The sequence below is a fragment of the Elaeis guineensis genome, chromosome 1 (assembly GCF_000442705.2).
Source record: "Elaeis guineensis isolate ETL-2024a chromosome 1, EG11, whole genome shotgun sequence".
In the NCBI taxonomy this organism is placed as follows: Eukaryota; Viridiplantae; Streptophyta; class Magnoliopsida; order Arecales; family Arecaceae; genus Elaeis; species Elaeis guineensis.
The window spans coordinates 180,105,590-180,127,722 of NC_025993.2; the positions used below are offsets into that span (position 1 = coordinate 180,105,590).

Below are 22,133 nucleotides of genomic sequence, written 5' to 3' on the forward strand. Positions count from 1 at the left end.
AATTTGATCAACTTAGTAAATAGGATTCCACCGTATAGCCATGATTAAGTCCATCTTGGTCTAGTTAAAGATATAGACCCATTCAACTACAACTATTGGAGTTGAGTCTAGAGTATCCTTGACCTAATCTAATTCAACTTTTGATTAGATTTGACCAATTACTCTAATTTAGTCTATTTCTTTAAGCTAACCTTAGGTCTAACCCAATTATGGACCTAATCCATCTAACCCATTGACCCATAGTTTATGCAATTTCTTAGGTCTTAATTCATAATTCTAGACCTACTAGACAACACTTAATTCTTTTAATTAAGTATTTGGGCTGATGGGTCAGGGTTTGGCATTTCAAAAATAATTTTCAAATTTAAAAAGTTTTATTTTTTTGTTCACCAAATATGTTGACTCATTTCACAAATAGATTAGCATATTTCATAAATAGCAATTCTATTGCTAATTACATAACAGAAAATAACTTAATCAAAATAAATCATGAATATTTCTTTAGATCTAATCTAACACATTCATGATAAATTTCACAATTGAACCTTTACATCTTAATTTCTTTCGCTGCTTCATCTGCATGGGATATAATTGCAGCGGCACCACTACCGTCATAGGAGACCCCATTGAATGGGAGGAGAGGGCTTTTAAATCCTACTTTTCTCCTATGACCGGACGGCCATGGCAACCAACCCAATTCGATTACTTGCTACTTGAATCAAGTATATCTAAATATACCAATTTTAAAATTTAAATTTTAAATTTTAAATTTTAAATTTTAAATTTTAAATTTCAAACAATTTCAAATTTTAAAATTTGAATTTTAAATTTTGAATTTCAAATTTTAAATTTTAAATTTTAAATTTTAAATTTCAATCAAATTTTAAATTTTAAATTTTAATTTTGAAATTTGAATTTTGAATTTCAAATTTTAAAATTCAAATTTCAAATTTCAAATTTAAACTTTTAGATTACAACTTAATCTATGCATGCAAATATATATATCATATCTAAGAACCCGCTCTGATACCATTTGTGGGGAGAAATTCAGTACAGGGGTAAAATGATAATTTTAAAATTTTTTCAAAATCATGATTTTACAGTGAAAAAATATTAATTAATTTAATTAATTAACATGAATTTATCTTACACTAGGATCTAAATATGATATATAGCATGCATGCATTTAAATTTGAAATTCAAATTCGAACAGTAAACACTTTACTGTAATGTGTTCAGAATACAATACCTTTGTGCGGGTAGTAGATCGCCGTAATCTGATTACCGTCGGAAGAGTCTGATCATCGTGACGTAGCCACACAGTATTTCTAACTTCTGCGGATCATCCACACGAAGCTCCCGGTCTGATCGACTCCTCACGAGTGCTAGCTCGTTGTAGAGCCCTTTTGACTGCCGATGCTTATCAAACTCCTTCGATCGATGTCTGTCAATTCTTTGGATGCTCTGAATCATCAACAGACGTGCTTGAGAGGATGTTGAAGATCTCTCTGAGATTTTGTGGGCTCACGACACTCGTAGCTCACTTTCTCACTTCCCGAACCCCAGACTAAAACTCTAGGGAACTCACCGGAAACCTTGCACCCACTTTTCTTTCTTTTCTTTCTTTTTCTCTTGAAAGGATATGGACTTCCTTCTCACGCACAAGACTTCTCATGCCCCAGAATTTTTTTTCAAAAATCTTCTTCTTGCACGCCCCACTCTCTCCTCCTTTTATAACAACGTCAAATATCTTATCCAAAAGAAAGGATAAAGATGAGTAATTGCACATTTGAATTCAAATCAAATTTTGAATTTAAATGGACACCAACTCATCCCTTATCCACTAAAGGCATGAGGCGTGACTTAAATTATGCATAGAGTGATTTCATGAGAAATTTTTTCTCATGTAATAAATGGGGCGTAAAAAATGGGATAAGGTGCAAAGATTGATTGCCCATTCAAATTCAACTTTATTTTGAATTTGAATGACCAACCAATCATCCTTATCCATTCATATGGCACATTAAAGTGGGACATGGAGAGGGCTTGGTGTGAGAAAAAATTTCATGAGAAGTTTCTTCTCATGAATTCAAATGGGTGTAATGGAAGTGAGGTGGTGCATGGAGATTGGGTCAAGATGGTTTAATTATTTAAACCAACCTAATTGAACCAAATAAGTTAGGTCTAATTAGACTAATTTAAACCCAACTAGATTAGGCTTAATTGAGCTCAATAAAATCCTAATCAAATCAAGAATTGACTAAGCCCAATCCTGATCAAATCAGGGACCACCATCTCGACGATTAGGTCAACTCTTAACCTAATCGGGTCAAATCCAACTGAATCCAATTCAATTAGACTTGATTCAAAAATAATTACTCAATCAAATTGAATTAATTAGTGATCAATTCACTAATTAAATCTCTCATAGATACCGAGTCCAAATCCGATGGACAATCAGGCATCAAAATTCATCGATATGTAACCCTGATCGAAAAGTCCCAACCAGTGGGACTCTTGACCTTGGTACCCATAATGTGTGGAACTCGTGATAAAAAAATCTTGATTCTCGATCACTGAGTCCCAAACATGTAGGATTTTACATCAACCATCAGATCAGATAGGAACCTCTAATGTGTGTGACCCCGCAGGTTCGAACCTAAGTCGGTAGCACAGGAATCAATTTTTGTACTAATCGAAGTGACCATCTAGCAATGGTATCCGACGTCCAGATAGGTCGAAGAGTCACAATCGCAACACTCAGAACCTACATGAATATGGTTACTGTATAATTCATCCTTTTGACCCCTGTGTTTAAGATGACTCAGGATTAAACTGTTAACCCTGATCAGATCATCCGAATCGTGCTCAACTCAAACAGTCCTGTGACTCCTCACAAGGACTACCCTGGTCAAGATTTTGCTAAATTGAAACACGACTGTACACAGCTCATAAACTGGAGTGGTCAATCCCATCTTGACACACGCACCGACAAGTCAAGTACTTGACTACACCCAGCAGCCTTCCGTCACTGAATTAAAAATTCAGGTAGTCCAGTGCCTAAGTGCAGTGAGTTACTTGTAAGTCACCATGGCGGTCTCAGGTCGGAAGGATATTTATATCCATATTCCATCGGAGCAAATCTTGACAGCAGAAATAGCTCCGAAATCGATCACGTTCAGTGCAGATGTACCTTTACATCTCACCTGTATGCCATACCAGTGTATCCACACTCATTGATTAAGAGGACAACTAACTTATATAGCACACAACGACCTATGCTTGATAAACGTTGTCGTCCTTGGTAACAACGTATTATTTGGTCGCGAACAGATTTAAGGACTAAACGATAAATCCTCTTTGTCGAGTCTAAATAGTCCTAAGGGCTTCACCACAACATAGGAGTTCATTAGAAAATGAAATATTTTTATGATGAAAAATACTAAAATAATTTTTATTAATTCATAATTCATGTACAAATACAAAAAATGAGCACAACCGTCAACAGACTGACGATTGGCTTTGGGATACTATTCCCAACAACACACACATACATACATACATATATATATATATATATAAAATATGTATGTATGTATTTATACATATGTATGTATGCATATATATATCTATGTGTGTGTGTGTGTATATGTATGTATATATATATATGTATATATGTGTGTGTGTGTTTATATATATATATATATATATATATATATATATATATATATATATGTATGTATGTATGTATATGTATGTGTGTGTGTGTGTTTGTGTTTGTGTTTGTATATATATATGTATATGTATATGTGTATTTGTATATATGTGTGTGTGTGTATATATATATGTATGTATATGTATATGTATGTATGTATATATATATAGACACACAAAATATATATATATATATATATATATATATATATATATATATATATATTATATGTATATGTATATGTATATGTATATGTGTGTGTGTGTATCGGATACGTGTGCAGCTCGAGCATCTGCAAATCCATGATCATCGGTAGTGGTGAATATCTATCCGTGTTAAGGTATTGAGATTCGATCTCATATTTTTTTTTTAAATTTCAGATTATATATTTATTTTTCTTCTGGACTTGGGTAGGATTGGATTTGATCTTATGCATGTGGGGTTAAAGGATTTAACCCGTTTATTTTCTGCTGCATTTCAAAAAATTTTTTTGAAATCTACACATGCTACCTATCCGATCTTCTAACAGCTGGTTACTCATAGCCACACACATGTCCGGCCTCTACAGAAAGTCCACTTGACACTTCGATCTGATCGATCTTTTCAAAAATGCTAGTTCACGTGAAGACCATCTTCTTGGCTGATCTGGATTCTTTTTTCAAATCTCTCAAACTTTTTCAGAGATTGAAGATAAACATTTGGAGGAGATGAAGAGGAGAAAGAAATGTGGAGAGAAAATAATTTTTTTTTTCTTATTTTTCTCTCTTTCCAAAATCTTAGGAAAAAACTCTAGAAAACTAGGTTTTGCGCTCATCCAAAGAAGAAGGACTCTCCTCATCTTTTTCATACCATGAACTCATGCCCCAAGCCTTCCAACGTGAAGAGCTCTCTCTCTTCTCTCTTACATGCATAAAAGTCAAAATAAAACCTTTTTATTTCAACATGTAAGGAGGTGGGATTGAAGAGTCCATAAAAAGTTGGACTCTATCAAGTGTTGTCACCACCTTCTAATAAAACTCAAGCCAAAATATTATGGGATGCCTCTTCTCATTATTTCTCACAATAAATCAGATCTTTATCTGATTTCCCATGATGAGAAACCTCCATATTGTCACACAAAATAAAGGAATAAAAGGCATGGGCGGCTAGGTCTTGTAGATAAGGTCAAACATTATCTTATAAGGTAACCAATTCAAATCATATTTGAACAAACCAAATAATACCAGATCTTATCCAATTTTGGATGTGAGAAAGGGAGGGCAGAGGGCCTTTTGGCATGGAAAAATCTCACACAAAAAATTTCTTGGCATGATGAAAAGTGGGTGTCCAATATTTGTGGCGCATGGGAGAAGAGTCCATTATTTCATAGACTCTTAGTTTTTTTATTTGATTTCAAACCAAATCACATCTGATTAAGCCCAAATAAATAGATGAAATCTAATCTAATTAGGTTCATAATTTTTTAATCAAATCTCAATCAAATTAAGAATTGATTGAATCAAAGTCCTAATCAAATCAGGGATAATTCTCTCTTAGCGATTAGATCATCTCATAACTTAATCGGGTCAAACCTAATTGAATCAAATTCAATTAGATTTTACCTAATCCTCTTTGCTCAATCAAATTGAGTTAATCAGCAATCTAATTGTTAATTAATTTTTTATTAATTTACTAACATTCAGTAAATAAATTCATTGCAATTTTTGCATAAGATTAACCATCAATCCAATTGACGATTAAATCCTTGAATGATTCTCAATCGTTGATCAGCCACATGATCAGTCAAAAACTTCTTTTGAGTATGACCCCATGGGTTCGAACCTAAGCTGATAGCACAAGAATAAATTTCTGAACCAATTGATGTAACCATCTAGCAATAGGACCCAACATCCGGATAAATCAAATGATGGCGAAGCAACATTCAAGAACCTACTGGCATATGGTTACCATATAATTCATCCCTTTGACTCTAATACTCAAGGAGACCCAAGGTTTGATCGTCAACCTTGTAATAAGTCATCCACATTGTATTTCAATCTTTCAAATCTATCACATGGATTATTCAGGCCCAAATTTTGCTAAATTAAAATATATAACTCCTATTAATTCAGAGGATATTGACTCACGCACCGACTTGATAAGTACTTGATTGCATCTAAAAATTTTTCATTACTGAATTAGAAATTCAGTTAGTCTGGCATCAAAGTATAGTGAGTTACTTGCAAGTCACCATGGTGATCTCAGATCGGAGAGACACTTATATCCATATCTTTCGCGAGCTACTCTTGACACCAGAGTGCTCCGCAGTTGGTTACATTCAGTGATAATGTACTCCTACATTTTACCTGCATGCTATACCAATGTCTCTACACCATTTAATTACGAGGACAATCAAAGCATATGGCACATAACGACCTGCACTTGATATCGATATTGTCCTAGTAATAACGTATCATTTGGTCGCAAACTAGTTTAAGGACTATGCGATAAATTCTCTTTTATTGATCAAAGTAGTTCTAAGGACTTCATCACAACTCAGGAGTCGATAGAAGATATAACCTTGTGATAAAAAAAGATCAAATAACTTTTATTATTTTTTAATTCATATATATTTATAATTAGCACAATCGTCAAACAATTGACTTTAGGATATATTTTCCAATAGGGTGTGCATCTACCATCCTAGGATGTGGTGTGCCAGTCGATCTATGATGGGGCCCTCGGGATCCAATCTCTACTGATTAGGAGAGAGGCTATGCTTTTCAGACATGCGGTCAGGTTTCTTACGTAGTCCGATTGTTTGTGGAGCCGTGTGATGAGAAATCGATACGATGATTAAAGCTAGGGGTCCTAGATCTGGAGTGAGCGGAGATGCTCCTTCATCTGGAGAGAAATTTGTACTCATGCCCCTACTGTGGTGGTCCAGATGAGGTGGCTGATTGGTGATGGTGTTTCGATCAATGTGACCCAGGAGGTCTGGATATCCAGTTTATCGCTTTTTCGATGGTCGACCTTTGTTAGCATTGAGGTGGACGACCATTTGCGGGTCTGCGACTTGATCGCTGATGAGGATAGATTCTAGAGGAGATAGCTGCTCACCTATCTGTTTAGAGGTCAGCTTGCCAATAGGATTCTCGACATCCCGATTCCTGTCCATCGGAGTTATGATGTGAGGGTGTGGGGGCAGTCATGTTGATCCACGATGCCGGCTAAGGAGCTTATCGACTTACACAGACCTATGCCATTGAGGAGGATCGATGCGGCGTGGATTTGGAGGATCGGGGCTCACCCCAGGGTCAGGCTCTTCCTCTAAAAAGTCGTTTGGAATAGACTTCCAACGCACACTCTTCTCAAGGATAGAGGCATGGAGATTCCATCCGACTGCCCCATCTGTGGCTTGGAAGAGGAGACCACGGAGCATGCCCTCCTCCACTATCCTATAAAGGACTTGATCTCGAGGAGGGCGGGCAGCCAGCTGTGGGGTGCGAGCACTAGCCTTTGGCTTCCTTTCTTTTTGGAGGCTATTCATCGAAGTGCTGGTGACGGGCCATCCGGAGCATGTCGGCTGATGTAAATTGCCTATCAGATCTGGCTATCCTGGAATAGCCTAGTCTTTGATGCTGAAGTTGTGTCTGCTAGACATATCTTGGAGAGAGCATGCTGCTTAGCTATTAAGTATCGCCACTTCGACTCTGCTGATCTGACCGCAGCCGACCTAAGTTCCTGGGGCTCCTTGGCTGCACCTCCAGCATCTCAGAGGACCCTGTTCATCTCTTTGGAGCCCCCACCCTTTAGGTTTGTTAAGGTCAACTTTGATGGTAGCATCAGGGATGACAGAGGTGGTTCAGAGTTTGTCATTCGGGATCCAAATTTGTGGATGCTGGCTGCAAGAGGTTCACCGCTTTATGAGACGCCCGTGCTCGGTGCTAAGCTTCGTGCTGCTTGGACTGGCGTCATCTGTACTATCCAGAAGCTGTAGGCACAGAGGATCATCATTGAAGAGGATTCTCTGACAGTCATCCGCTGGATTCAAGAGGGGACCAAGCACCGTGATGCTCACCCACTATTTGGCGATATCTGGAGGGCCACCAGTGAGTGCATTGCAGTGTCTAGTCAACATATATATCTGAAGGCCAACAGTGCGACGGACTGGGTGGCATCTTTTGTTGCAGAGCACATTAGAGAGTGGAGATGGCACCAGGGCGATAACTATTCATGGGGCTTGAGGGATATTCTATTTTCTGATTTTTTGGACTGCTCTCGGACTAGACTTGTCAAAAAAAAAAAAAAAAAATGACCGGCAATTAAATCCCACTTAAAAATTATATCCAGGCAACCGGTTCAGTCAATTACTTCCTCAGTTTTCTTATCCTACGAGTGTGGATGAGAACGAGAGGGCCGGAAGGTTATATATTAAAAAAAAAAAAAAATCTTTTTGAGAGACGATAGATTCCGTGGCCATTGTTATACGGAGTTTAGTTCCTTCAGCAAGATCAGAGGAGAGATGGCTGAGTATGTGGTTTCCAGTGTCGTGTCTCAGCTTACCAACCTTATCATACAAGAAGCTGCTTTCTTGCGTGGGACGAGGGATCAAGTCGAATGGGTCAAAACAGAACTGAAACGAATGGAAGTCTTCCTCCAAGATGCCGAGTCCAGGCGGAGGAGGGGAGATGCAAGAGTGGAAAATTGGATACGTGAGATCAGAGATGTGGCATATGAAGTGGAAGACATCATTGAGACGTTCAAGTTCACGGCTGAGAGGCAACGTCAGAGGAGAGGCTTCATGGGTTCCTTATCAAGGTACTCTCACAAACCTTATGAATTGACCGCGCTCCATAAAATTGGTTCTGAAATTGAAAGAATAAAGGAGAAGATCCGTGATATCTCTGAGTGCACAGCCAGATATAACCTGAGTGAAAGAGGAGTTGAGAGGAACAGGGACTGGGATGATAGCCTGCAGGCACTGAGACAATTCTCTCCTCATTTCTATGATGATGCTGACGTCATAGGCTTGGAGGATGATAGGGGAAAATTAGTGAAACGATTAGTTGATCCGGAGAATAAAAACCGCAGCGTAATTTCTATAGTGGGTATGGGTGGGCTTGGCAAGACCACCCTTGCAAGAAAAGTGCATAATGACCCCGCAATTATTTAACATTTTGATACCATTGCTTGGGTTTCGGTTTCTCAGAACAACCGAGTTACAGAGCTACTGAAGGGCATCGCTGAAAAAGCAATGGGAATCAAAAAGAAGGAAGAAACAACTAGAGGAATTACATTAGAAGACTTAAAGCGGATGGGTGAAGAAGAAGTGCGAGAGATGCTCCATTATATCCTTATAGACAAAAAGTATTTGATCGTGATGGATGATGTATGGACTGTGAATGTTTGGAGACAAATGGAACCAGTCTTTCCTGATGGAAACAACGGCAGCAGAGTGCTGCTTACTTCCCGTAACATCGAAGTTGCAAGACATGCCGAGCCATGGATTCCTCCATACGAACTGCATCTTTTGAATGACGCACAGAGTTTGGAACTCTTGTGCAGGAAGGCATTTCCACCAAGTCAAGATGTCCCCACCGAGTTGGAGGAATTGGCCCAGCAGCTTGCAAAGAGGTGTGGTGGACTTCCTCTGGCACTGGTGGTGTTAGGGGGCCTTCTATCCAGGAAAGATCGTAGCTACGGTACGTGGTTGAAAGTTTCTCAGAGCATGAAGGGGGAATCCACTGGAGATGGGCAGGAATGTCTCGATATAGTGGGTTTAAGTTACAATGACTTGCCGTATCCATTAAAACCATGTTTCTTGTACATCGCTGCATTCCCAGAGGACTCTATTATCTGTGTTTCCAAATTAGTTAGGTTGTGGATTGCCGAAGGTTTCATACCGCAAAAGCAGAGTCACACAATGGAAGACACCGCAAGGGATTGGTTGGATGAGTTGGTCCAGAGGTGCATGATCCAGTTTGCGGGGGGAAGCTCTACTCATGGGCAGGTTGGGAGGATATGCATCCATGATATGTTACGTGGCTTTGGCCTATCAGAAGCCAGAAGGGATGGATTTCTTCAGGTTTGCAGTGGTGACATGGAAGTACGTGATGGTATATCGAGTCGTCGTGCAGCTTTCCACGATCGTATGAGTGAAGAGGTTGTTGTTTCCTCATCACATCTCCGCACTTTGCTGGGCTTCCATTTAGTTTCGACTAATACGGCAAGATTTTTGAATGGGTTAAACTTATTAAGGGTGCTGGATTTGGAGGGCGCAGCAGATCTGAAGAAGTTACCGAAACGGATCGCCAACATGATTCATCTACGATACCTTGGATTGAAAGGGACTGGTTTAAAGAGACTTCCATCCTCCATAGGATGTCTCCTGAATCTGCAGACTCTGGATGTGAGAGATACAAAGATTTTATGGCTTCCAAAAAATTTTTGGAAAATTCGGACGCTGAGGTACCTATATATTAATAGATTTATGTTTCTAAGCGCACAGATGCTTGGTGATTATAAGAACTTGCGGACTCTAAAAATCACGGACTGTGAAGCTACAGTAATGGATGTCATCCGTTTTTTCAGCCATCCACCCATGAGATTCTTCAGAAATTGGGTTACTGCATCAGGCTTTACTAAGGAGGCGATGTACGAGACATGTGAAAGAATGCTTCGACAATCATTGGGAAAATCACTCGAGAAAATGGACAGCCTCGTCTCCTTGTCTATGAAATTCTTGCTCGATTATGAAATCCCCGCGGACATTCTTTTCACTCGAGCACCAAATCTACACCACCTCCGTTCGTTGGAACTGGGAGGACGGTTGTCACTTAAACAGCTCCCAGACAGCAGTCAATTCCCACCAAACCTCACCAAGCTCAAACTATTTTCTTCTGACTTGGAGCGAGACCCAATGCCGGTGCTGGAGAAGCTGCCAAACCTCATGGTTCTTGTACTAACTCGCAATGCATACCGGGGGAAGAACATGTCGTGTTCTGCTGTTGGTGGCTTTCCTCGACTAATGTTCTTGATGTTATTTAATCTGGAAAATTTAGAGGAATGGCGAGTGGAGCTTGGGCTGATGCCCAAACTCATCCACTTAGGTATCCGGGCGTGCTGCAAGTTGCAGATGCTTCTTGAAGGATTGCAGCACGTGACCACCCTTCGAGAATTGTTGCTGATTGTTATGCCCCCTGAGTTCAATGATAGACTCAGAAAAGAGGATGAATACAAGGTCCGACACATACCCTCCATCATATTTCAGGATCTTGAGGATAGGTCGTGGTATGATACCACCGTGTGTAAGTCACTCCACTCTCTTCTGCATTTGCTCTCTTATTTTTGAAAATAAACACATTCTAACATAATATCACCAGTACCCATTAGTCACTCCCTTTCCCCTACATTTCCTCTCCTTTTCTTGTGTCGAGATTGTAGTTGTTTCCATGTATCGAAGTTCCAATCATGACATTATCTATCTAATATTTATTTTTTTAAAAAAATGAATTCATTGGTGGAGAAAATAAAAAATTTGAAATATTCTATTCAATATATAAGCATTTCCTGTTAAATGAGAATGCAAGATTTGGCACAACTCTTCTTTTATAAATCATAGATAAGTTTGTAATTTCAAATATTATGCAAACTACTAACATATTGTCGGTACTATAATAATCACTCTAGATGTACCTTCATTTAGAATCCACGATGTGGGTAAAGATGAATACCATGGAAAGAATCTTGGTTTTTGCTTATTTTGAGTTTTTCCTTCATTAAATGCATCAAGAAATCTAATTCTATGTCCTTCTAAAACGTTGGGCTTTTATATATTCGTTAAATTTCCACTACGTCGAAGGTTGCACGTCTTGTGAACTATATAAAAAAGAATCCAGTGATTAACTTTATTATTTCCATCTAAGTAACGAATGTGTCGTTTCTTGTCTTGCAGGGAGATTTGTTTAATTGGCATTAGTTGAAGTAGTGATTCAGTCAATATGGTTCTCTGGCTTTCTTTGATATGTACAAGGCGGCATTCCTAGCTGCTGCTTATGGAAATATGGAACCTTGATTGTATTAGTTCTTATTGTTAATTTTTCCATTATGTTTCTTTAGATTTGATGAAGTTGTTAATTGTTTGTCAAGATCTAATAATGCTTTCGACATGAGAACTTCCATCTGCATTGGTAAATATTTGGCAATAATTTTAGATTCTGATGTGATCTTTTATGTTGTTTCTTTTTTTGGTAAACTTTTCTGTTGTTTCTTTGGTGGCATCCCTAAAACCACAGCTTTTTGCATTCTTCGAGTTAATATTAGCACATTCACTAAACCGTACCTAAGCCTCGCATAAAGTCCATGTTTCTCTCTTTTTTTCCCAAGAAAAGGAAGAGGAAAAGCCCCATCCAACTTCGTTAACATGATGATGTCAAGGTCATGTTCTCAATTCTTACACTTATTGCCAATAGCTTGGTAAAAAAAATCCTTGACATTTCGAAGGAAGATGCATGAGGAAACATTTAAAGTTCTTTATAAATAGGTCACAAAAAGAAAATTGTTTTAATCTGTGTCAAAAAAAAAATCTACACGCTATCACGCCCGTTGCAAGTATCAGCGACGGATCTATAAGAGAAAAGAAATTGAAGTGCTAGAAAACTCACCAAAGACGGTGTTGATGGGGTTCATGGCCACCCGGCTCTCGGCAGCTTCGCCACCCATTTCTTCCATCCGGTCAGAGATCACTCAACCAAAGATGCCCCTAATTTTCCCAATAAACTGTGCCATAGATTATATGTTATCTTTGAAGCAGGTGCTTTGTAACCTCATTAGGCCAACTTCAAATATTTTTTTTTATATTCCTTTAGTGTCTTTGCTCCTCCGATTAACTTTCTCTAAATCAGCTGGAGCTTTGTTGGCTGTGATTCATTATTCTGTGGAAACCATTGCAACCATCATCATACTTTGTTCTCTGTGCGTCCCTCAAAAATTAAAATGAGACAAAAAAGAAAAAAGAGAGAAACTTCTGTCAGATGAGAAAGGATGGGATGGGGAGGTTGAACTTTGAAAATTTTTTGAGCGAGGGGATGGGTGGAGAAGGGTACAATTGAGACTTCAGAGTGTGCAGGGATGGAATAGGAACGGCTGTTAGAGAAACAATAGCTCTGCGGACCGGCAATCACACGGCCGGTCAACGGGGAACTTAGGTTGACGGAATGGCCGGCAATTAATTAAATACCGGTTAAATATTGTATTTAGGCAAGCCGTATAACCGGTTCAATCAATTACTTGCATAGCTTTTCTTTATCTTACTCCTGTAATACGCGGATGGCAATGAGAGAGAGAAGTCATATATTAAAAAAATATATACGTTGCGTGTCTCAGCATAGCGTGGAGACGACAGATAATATTCCGTGGCCATTGGTGACAGATAGCATGCAGACAACATGCACCTTCTTCAGCAAGATCGGGGCTTACCAACCTTCTCACCAACCCTTTTCATGCGAGAAGCTGCTTTCTTGCGTGGGACGAGGGATCAAGTCGAATGGGTCGAAACAGAGCTGAAACGAATGGAAGGCTTCCTCTAAGATGCCGAGTCCAGGAGGAGGAGCGGGGATGCAAGAGTGGAAAATTGGATACGGGAGATCAGAGATGTGGTACATGAAGTGCAAGACATCATAGACTCGGTCAAGTTCATGGCTGAGAGGCAGCGTCAAAGAAGAGGCTTCATGGGCTCCCTATCAAGGTACTCTCACAAACCCTATGAATTGACCACCCTCCATAAAATTGGTTCCGAAATTGAAAAAATAAAGGAGAAGATCCGTGATATCTCTGAGAGCACAGCCAGATATAACCTGAGTGAAAGAGGAGCAGTGATTGGGATGATAGTTTGCAGACGCTTGAGACAAATTCCCTCCTCATTTCTATGACGATGGATGCTGACGTCATAGGCTTTGAGGATGGTAGGGAAATATTAGTGGAACTATTACTTGATCCGGAGAATAAAAACCGCAGTGTAATTTCTGTAGTGGGTATGGGTGGGCTAGGCAAGACCACTCTTGCAAGAAAACTACATAATGACCCTGCAATTAGAGAACATTTTAATACCCTTGCTTGGGGAAATTAAATTTTTTTTATCAATTTAATACAGATTCAAACTTATTTAGAGTAATGCAAAATAAAAAAATACCATTTAGAATGATATTTTTTACGGATAAAATACTATTCAAAATGCACAGCTCAAAAGAGCAGTTTGAGCACTCATCAAGTTCGCAAATTCGACTTTATCATGAGTAGGATCAAGACAGTGAATGTAGAAACTTAGAATTGACTATCTGAGTTGAAACCAGAGAAGTGGACATTGACACATAATGCCAGCATGCGCTATAGTGTTTTAACTATAAATTATTAGAGGTTTTTAACAATATCTTACGAGAAGCTAGAAATATATCAATTACAGCTTGTGTTCAAATAATATTTTACCATCTTATGAAATATTTTATTACGAAACGTGTCTAAGCTTCAAGATTTGTGCAGAAGAATCCAAATAGCTTTTTTGCTCCTTATGTTACAATTAAAATTACAGAAAATCAAGTTAAAGCTAACCAGCATACTATAACAGCATTTAATATCCAACAAAGCATATATGAAATGCTTATGAGGAGAGCAAATGCGAGGTAAAGAGCTAGAGAAAATTTTCAAACTATGACGTTAAGTGACAGAAAATATTCTTGTGAAAAGTGAAGTATCTATAGATATCCTTGTTCACACGTTTTAGCTGTGCATCAAGAAATTCAATTAATGTAACCATACTGTCAAGCAGATGGAACGTTGCATTCAATGTTCACCGTGTCGACAAAGATGGTGCGAGTTTATAGATATTAGCTGGATACATTGACTGATACACGTAGATGAATAATTTTAATTTATGTATAAATATCATTTTATAGTATTTATAGTCTATTTAAAAATGAGCTTACTAATCTAACTTTATTTTTAACTCTATCAATTTTTGTAGGAGCCATACACAGATCAGATATTGTCCATATTATCACAGATTTGCACGAAAGGATATGATATGTAGACTGCTAGGGTACCGTTTATTTATTTTGATGTGGTGGAGTGGCACTTTTCAGATCATGTGCTACAGCAGTTTGGTCGAATTCAAAACATCCCAGAGTAGTTTGATACCAGCCAGCGATTTCTTCGTATTGATCGACAAGGAAGAGCTCATATTGACTGGCGTATCAGACATATACAGTATATCACCATTTGGAATGCACGATGAGATCATATAGTTCATAATGATGACATATTGGGAGATCGTCTATATACCGAGGACTATATGACTTGATTTCTTAGCATTACAGTATCGATCATCAGGCAGCTTCAGTGTGTAGTTTTAGAATATGAGGGTGAGAGTTCTACTGTGTGCATGCTGGTAAAGCCTCAAAATTATGTCTTATGTCAATCTCATATTCAATTTCAATTTCATTAAGTCTTCATTTTACTTCTCATTGTTAATATAAAATATTTTATATAATTACATTATATCTTTGTTTTATGATCTATAATGTATTACTATTTTTTTTTGTTATATAGACTGATCGTTTGTCGAGTTTTATGTTGGACACTCGTCATGCTCTATCTACGATTGATAAGGACGAGCGGATCCGGATATTACGGGAGATAGAGAGATCATATTTAGAGACAATGACGGCGATTGGAGCATCCTATGCATCAGATATGAGATATACACTGTTACCACATGTTTCAGATATACCAGCACCATGTATTCCACAGATGTCATCACCACATGCTGCACATATGCCATTACTTTTTGATCCATAGATGTCAGGACCTTCATCTTCTTATATGCCCCAGATGACAGTACTGGGTCTGAGTTGGCATCATGATTCTTTATCTGAGTGATATGATCTTTTTATTACAAGCCCATCATTGGATCCATATGAGGAGATTAAGGGGGTCACTCAGCTCGTAGATGCTCCAACAGCACCTGTTATTCCTGATATGCATGCTCAGGAGACGTCCACTGATATAGGAGAGGGGCCATCACATGTGACACAGGAGCAGGAGTGACCGTTGAGGACCTTCGTGAGAAGGTCCAAGCGATCACGGGTACCACGACGCCCTTGTGGGACTTAGTATTTTTTGGATTTATAGTACTGTAAGATTTTTTTTGTAAACTTTATATTTTTGTTCTATCTTATATTATTAATTATTATTTCTATCAGAGTTTTAGATATTTTGCTTGTTTAATTTCAAATGTTAGGATATTATATGGCTTGTTATGATCTTCAAATGTGTCTCGAAAAAAAGTTGGGGAAGAAAATGTCATGTTAAAAGAGCTATCTAAATTAATTTAAAAAATAATATTATGCACCAAAAAAGTATAAATAATAATGAGAAAATATATCATGCATCCAAAAAAATTAGTTTAAAAAATATAAATAAAATATATTATGCATCGAAGGTTAAGGTGAAGAAAAAAATTACCTTAGAAACATCATTTGGACATATACCACCACTCTTTGATCCACAGATGCCAAGATCTTCATCTTCCTACATGCCCCAGATGACAGCACCGGATCCGAGTTGGCATCATGACTCTTCATTTGAATGATCTGATCTTTTTGTTAAAGGCTCATCATTGGATCCAGATGAGGGGGTTAAGGGGGTCACTCAGATCGTAGATGCTCCAGCAGCACCTGTTATTCCTGATATGCATGCTCAAGAGACATCCATTGATATAGGAGAGGAGTCATCACAGATGACACAGGAGCAGGAGTGATCATTGAGGATTTTCGTGAGAAGGTTCAAGCAGCCACGGGCACCACGACGCCCTTGTGGAACTTTTTTTTTTGAATTTATAGTACTATGAAATTTTTTTTGTAAACTATATATTTTTGTTCTATCTTATATTATTAATTATTATTTCTATCAGAGTTTTAGATATTTTACTTATTTAATTTTAAGTGTTAGGATGCTATATGGTTTGTCATGATCTTCAGATGTATCTCGAAAAAAAGTTGAAAAAAAAAATATCACGCTGAAAGAACTATTTAAATTAGTTTAAAACACAATATCATGCAATAAAAAAATACAAATAATAATAAAAAATATATCATGCATCCAAAAAAAATATAAAATATAAATAAAATATATCACAAACCGAAGGTTAAGGTGAAGAACAAAAAAAAAATTAATCTTAGAAATACCAGGTTGAATGGTGTTTTCTAGAAACGCATGTGAAATGGCACTTTAGAAGCACCATTCAGAATGGTGCTTTTAGAGGCACCGTTCGCAATGACGCTTTCAGATTTTTTTTTTTTTTTTTTTGGCGGGATTTCACGTAGATGGAGGGTATGGTGACTGGATCAAAAAAATGCTATTTGAAATGATATTTTCTCAAAAAAATATTATTTCAAATATTATTTTTTAATTTTTATATTATTTTTATAAATAAATTAAAATTTATATTAAATTAATAAAAAAAATTAAATTGCATCGGTACGGTAAAGGAGTCCTTGCTTGGGTTTCAGTTTCTCAGAACCACCGAGTTATTGAGCTACTGCAAGGCATCGCTGAAAAAGCAATGGGAATCAAAAAGAAGGAAGAAACAACTACAGGAATAATTACATTAGAAGACTTAAAGCAGATGAGCGAAGTAAGTGAGTGATACTCCAAGATTTCCTAGGAGACAAAAAGTACGTATGCGGCCGTGATGGATGATGTATGGACTGTGAATGTTTGGAGACAAATGCATCAATTCTTTCATAATGGAAACAATGGCAGCAGAATACTGCTTACTTCCCGTAACATCGAAGTTGCAAAAGGTGCCGAGCCATGGATTCGTCCATGTGAACTGTGCATCTTTTGAATGACACATGTGCACAGAGTTTGGAACTCTTCTGTAGGAAGGCACTTCCACCAAATCTAGATGTCCCCCCCGATTTGGAGGACTTGGCCCAGAAGCTTGCAAAGAGGTGTGGTGGACTTCCTCTTGCACTGTTAGTGTTAGGGGGGTTTTATGTCAAAGAAAGATCCTAGCTACGATACGTGGTTGAAAGTAGCTCAGAGCATGAACTGGGACTCCAGTGAAGATGGGCAGGCATGCCTCCGTATAATGGGTTTAAGTTACAATGACTTGCCGTACCCGTTAAAACCATGCTTCTTGTACGTCGCTGCTTCCAAATTGGTTAGGTTGTGGATCGCGGAAGGTTTCATGCCGCAAAAGCAGAGTCAGACAATGGAAGACACCGCAAGGGATTCATTGGATGAGTTGGTCCCCAGATGCATGGTTCAGATCGTAAATATTGAAATTAAATTTAATTTTTTTAAAAAAATTTATAAATATAAAAAAAAATTTAAAAGATCTTATAAATATAGAAAAAAATTTCTCTAAAAAATCCTACGAATATACAGGGACGACTGAAGGACAAAGCCACCGAAGCTCTTGTCAATGGCCCCCACCCTTAGGAAGCCCCCCGCTCCTGAGTCTCAAGTCCCGTCTCCGCCTCCACACTCCACCCCGACAAGGTCTCCCTGGCCCGACAAGGCAAGACTCCACCACACCTCTACCCCGCCCTGCCTCCACGGCTCCATGCATCCACCCCACCTCCATGGGAAGATGATTTTTTTCGTTTTTCGAAAGCCAGAAGGCCCCTCCCTGCCCCCAAGTCCCCCTCCCCCCCCACTCGTCTTGCCACTCCTGCGAGAAGATGAATGGTGCCGGGCCGCCAGTCACTGACGCTGCGCGTCAAACTCTTCCAAGGATGAAGGACCGAAGGCCCCTGCCCCTATCCTGGAAGATCGGTTTCTTTTTTTTTTTCATTTTTCAGAAGGCTCCTGCCCCAAGTGGCCAAGTCCTCCCTTCGCGCTTGGTCCATGAACGAGAAGATGAACGGCGCCGCTCACCGAAGGCCCTGAGCAGTCGCCGACGGCCAATCGGCCGGTCACAGTCACCGGTGGTAAGGAGCAGTGGAAGACGAAAGGTCTGTGGCGTCGGTCAATTTTTTTTTTTTTTTTCAGAGACCAGAGACACGTGGCAGATCATAAAAGGTTATATTAGCGGTAGCATAGGAGAAAATGAAAAAAATAGTTTTTAACTTTAGGCCTTCAAATGTGTTGAGCTGCCCCTGCGAATATAGAAGAAAGATTTCTCTATGGTCCTACGAATATAGTAGGAGAATTTTTCTATAAAAATCAAAAATTTTTATCATAAAATTTTAAAATATTCATAAGAATCATTATACAAATGCATACACTACCACAAATAAATGAACAAATAAATTGAGAATCAACAATGCATTTCATAACAAATATAATCCTTAAAATAATACCAATCTGCTATTATTGTGAAGTGCACATACCAATTATCCAAAACTTGAATTTTATTTCTACTACTCAACAGACAACAATATTTCAATGCATTATATGGAAGCCAAATGGTAATTATTTTCAATAGTGGTTTATTATAAACAATTTATAATCATTTCATAACATAAGATGCGAATTCGGCCGATATCTTGAGAGTAAAGTAATTTAATTCATTTCTAGTTTTAGATAAGTCGTGGTCATGTTTCCTTCCATAACGGAGCAACCGGTAATTTCATGCTTTCCATCCATGATGGAGCAATTGAGAGTATACCCTTCTGGTTCGTGATGGAGCAGCAACCAATAATGTCACATTTCTCATATATAATAGGGCAATTGTTAGGACCGTGCTCCAGATCATTCAAACTCTAATGGTATAGGAAACATCACATATCATTCAGACTCATGGTACAAGCAACTTCACACCATATCTTTTAACAAAACTGGAGGATATGATAGAATTGATAGCACTAGGATCAAATACACATGCACATAAATAGACCCTATCCAGATTATACCTGCCACAAATCATAATTGTTGACTACTACTTTATTCTTAAACTAAGCTAAAACCTACAAGTCATCGTGGCAATTATTGAGGATGTATAACATGATTGAAACAAAAAAAAAAAAAAAAAAAAAAAAAACAAAAAGTTATGTACAGGCATCCTGTAAGGTCAGATGAGTAATTTTTTGTGCAATACAGCAAAAATGACGTGAAGCACACCATCCAACCACATAATACAATTAATAATGGGACGGATATTTAATACCGTTCAATTTTTTTCTTCTCAAATATTTTTGGACAAAAATACTCTTTTTCTCTACAGAACAAACAAAGAACAATTTTATTACTTTCTTGTATGACTTCCTGCATAATATATATGACATCTTGAATAATATATATGATTTTCTGTGTATTATATGATTTTCTATAAATATATATGACATTTCGAACAATATATGTATGACTTTCTATAAATATATATGTCATATATATATTGTTCGGAATGTCATGTATATTCACAGAAAATTATATATTATTACTAAGGATGTCATATATATTATGCAGAAAGTCATACAGGATATCAAAAAGTAATAATACTATTTTTTTTTTGTTTTACGAAGAGAAATAATATTTATATCAAAAAAATTAAAAAAAAATATTGAATAGCATTAAATTTTTATTTTATTATTAATTATATTATGTGGTCTATATAATTGGATGATGTACTCACAATATTTTTACTGTACCACACATGGTACATAATGAATTTATCATCACGAGATATAGCTGGCTTATGGCTCTGCTGACCACATGTGAAACAGTTACCTTCAACTCACATGCATTCTCACATTCTCGTTAATAATAAGGCTCCCACATCTAAAACATCTGGTAAAACCTCAAGACACTAAATTCTACCATCCGAAGAAGCAGTTGTCGGCCTCTTAGCCTTTGCTTCAGTACCCTTCCATAAAGTCTAGTCTTCTTATTAAGATTTTTCTCTTCCTGCCTAGGATTCATTGAGCCTGCTCTCCACAATCAAATCTTTGTTGACCGACTCCTGTATGTGGTTAATTCAAGTGGATAATGCTGCATGATTTGGACTCCCAGGTCCATTCTCTTGTGACATCTGGAGTAAGAGTTTTTTTTATAAGAAATTTTAACAAAAAGGTATGAGCCCTCAATCCCATAGCAATGCATATATCCCAATGAAATACACAGCCGCCAGCCTGCCACCTGCACCAGGAAATCTATCAATGAGAAGCTAAAACCTACCGTTCGTTGAGGCTTATCTCATCCAGCATGGAAAGGGCACCGGGCCTAACTACAAATACAAGAAAAAAAAAAAAAGCAAGAAAGGGCCAAAAAAAAAAAAAAAAAAAACTATTTGTAGGATTACCTTCTTCTTCTATAAAGAAAAGGGTAATCCTAAAACAAGAAAAAAAGCCAGAAAGAGCCAACCTCCCAAGCCACAAGCCATGGCTCTCTCTTCCCATCTTTAGCCGGCCAGCCACTCCCTTTTGAGCCCTCAATCCGACAGCAATACCCACCCCAATGAAATACGTAGCCTGCATCAAGAATCTGTTAATGAGAAGTTAAAACTCTGTCGATTCAATTGAGGGTTATCACGCCCGATATGGAAAGCGCACAAGGCCTAATCACAAAAACCAGAAAAAAGAAAGAACCCCAAAAAAAAAAAAAATCCTGGATTACCCTTTTCTTCCATAACATCAATGGGGAAGAAAACCAGATTAAATTCAAAAATCTAACCCCGAAGCATAATTATGGTAAACAGAGGGATGTCATCAGATACGCAAGAAGTTAGCCTCAGACTCACCATATAAAAAGTAAGATGTCAGAAGGATAGTCTCTACAACTCCTGGAGGCAAACAACAGCCCCAAAGAGAACATTTACAGATTTGCTGGTAATAGAAGGTTGATTCTAGCAACCCTCGTGACATGATATAAAGCAAAATAAAAAATAAGAAAATATGTGGGCAACAACATGAACGAGGACATTCTCAAGTACTGCAGCCTGACGGATTTCCTTTATAACATGAAATGACCACATTTAATGATGATACTACGTAGAATATCACAAGTGTCAAATTTTAGATAAAGAAGAAATTTTGTAGAATTTGTATAGTGGCAGGATAAACTCTTATGTAAAGCTGAAATTACTTTTAATAAGGAATGAAGCATGCACCATATTTTCTTTTGCTGTTTATATTTGCATATGTTCCATGAAACTTCTTTAGTTATAGCAAATAAATATTGTTACAGGGGAAAGTTGGGCCACATCTTGGTTACAAAGACCAACTCAACCCTGAGCTCTTGGATTTTCAATGAATGGAAAGGAGAGCTGTTTTCAAACCTGAATCTGCATTTAAGTTGGCTGCAAGAATTTTCACAATATGCTGAATAGTTATCACCAACGTCTACCAGTTCCCTTTAAGAATAAATGAAGCCTAAGAATTGTTGCACCGAATCAGAATTATTTTCAAGACCATGGTCTTCAATACTCCACCACAAAGTT

The 22,133-nt window shown here is 37.8% G+C and overlaps 2 pseudogenes; both read left to right on the forward strand.

Moving 5' to 3' along the window:
- Window positions 1-8,144: 8,144 nt before the first annotated feature.
- On the forward strand, window positions 8,145-11,929 carry LOC105039908 (putative disease resistance protein At1g50180; annotated as a pseudogene).
- Window positions 11,930-13,197: 1,268 nt separating this feature from the next.
- LOC114913515 (disease resistance protein RPP13-like) lies at window positions 13,198-21,946 on the forward strand (annotated as a pseudogene).
- The last annotated feature ends 187 nt before the right edge of the window (window positions 21,947-22,133 follow it).